General features: G+C 43.4%; 1 non-coding gene across 1 annotated transcript; it reads right to left on the reverse strand.

Moving 5' to 3' along the window:
• Nucleotides 1–412: 412 nt before the first annotated feature.
• LOC116555256 lies at nucleotides 413–516 on the reverse strand. Its single transcript, XR_004270453.1, has one exon. It is a non-coding gene; the product is annotated as a U6 spliceosomal RNA (small nuclear RNA).
• Between the last annotated feature and the right edge of the window lie 1,161 nt (nucleotides 517–1,677).

Here is a 1,677-nt window from a genome sequence, read left to right on the forward strand (position 1 = left end):
ACTTCAGCCTGGGCAACACAGCAAGACTCCATTATGAAAAAAAAAAAAAAGAAGGCACCATATTTGAAGCAGAGAACAAGATCTCACCAGACACTGAACCTGCTGGCACCTTGACTTGGACTTCCCAGCCTCTGGAAAGCAAGCAATAAATTTGTTGTTTATTAATTACCTAATCTAAGGTATTTTGTTACAGCAGCTGGAATAGAAATATTCCATTGCATCAAGAAAAATGAAATAATCCTATAAATATTCATGTATATTAAAGAAATTGGCTGGGTGTGGTGGCTCACACCTATAACCATAGCACTTTGGGAGGCCAAGGCAGGAGGATCGCTTAAGTCTAGGAGATCAATCAAGATCAGTCTTTCTTTATTTTATTTTTATATACTTTAATGAAAAATTAAAAAAAAAATTATATATGGAACACTTCACGAATTTGCATGTCATCCTTGCACAGGGGCCATGCTAATCTTCTCTGTAAAAGATCAGTCTTTCTGATCTTGATTAGGGAATCCTTATAGAAGACACACAAAAATTCATTTAACATTTATTAATTTTACTATATTAAAATTCAAAATTTCTGTTCATCAGAAGATATCCTCATACTACAATTTATCTAAGAAACCCTGGATATAAAATATATTTTTAAAAAAGAAAAAAGAAGTCGGGTGCAGTGGCTCAGGCCTGTAATCCCAGCACTTTGGGAGGCCGAGGCAGGTGGATCACCTGAGGTCATGAGTTCAAGAACAGCCTGGCCAAATGGTGAAACCCTGTCTCTATTAAAAATACAAAAAATAATTAGCCAGACATGGTGGCACATGCCTGTAATCCCAGTTACTCAGGAGGCTGAGGCAGGAGGATCACTTGAGCCCAGAGGTGGAGGTTGCAATGAGCTGAGATCTGCACTCCAGCCTGGGCCACAGAGTGAGACTCCATCAAGATGAAGATGAAGACAGAGGAGGAGGAAGAGGAGGAGGAGAAGGAGGGGAATGAAAAGAAGGAGAAGGAGATGAAGAAGGAGGAGAAGTAGACAAAGAAGGAGAAGGGCAAAAAGAAGGAGGAGAAGGAGAAGCCTGGGCCACAGAGTGAGACTCCATCTAAAACAAGAAGAAGAAAGAAGGAAGAAGAAGAAAGAAGGAGAAAAAGAAGGAGAAGAAGGGGAAGAGTGTAAGGCCGGTTGCTTAGCCAGGAGCTCTGACATGCCCATCCCTCTCCGCACCTGAAAACTATGTCACCACTCCGCGCTCGGCACCAAGCCCGCCGTTGAAAAAACCCCGCCAAAATTTAAAAGAAGCCCCACCAAAACCTGTCTAATAGCATTTTGCCCCGTCCAGGTCCCACTCTCCCAGGGCAGCCAGCTCACCGGAAATCCCACCTACCCACCAATAGCAGCTTGCCCCGACCACGTCCTGTTCCCTCATAACCAATCAAGACACACTCACTCGCTATAAAACCCCACACCTTGGGAAGCCGTGGGCAACTTCCCTGGCCCCTTTCCCCAGGACCATGAAACCTCGCCCGGGAGTTGAATAAATTGGCATTTATTTTCTTATGCTGGTCTCAGTTTCCTCATTCTAAACTCAGCAATAACCCTTACGAAGAGGAAGAAGGAGAGAAGAAGAAGAAGAAATAGAAAACAGTGGTTATCTGTCCAAGTGTGGTGGCTCACACCTGTAA

The sequence above is a fragment of the Sapajus apella genome, unplaced genomic scaffold (genome assembly GCF_009761245.1).
Source record: "Sapajus apella isolate SASKATOON/1434 unplaced genomic scaffold, GSC_monkey_1.0 scaffold14, whole genome shotgun sequence".
NCBI classification, from domain to species: domain Eukaryota; kingdom Metazoa; phylum Chordata; class Mammalia; order Primates; family Cebidae; genus Sapajus; species Sapajus apella.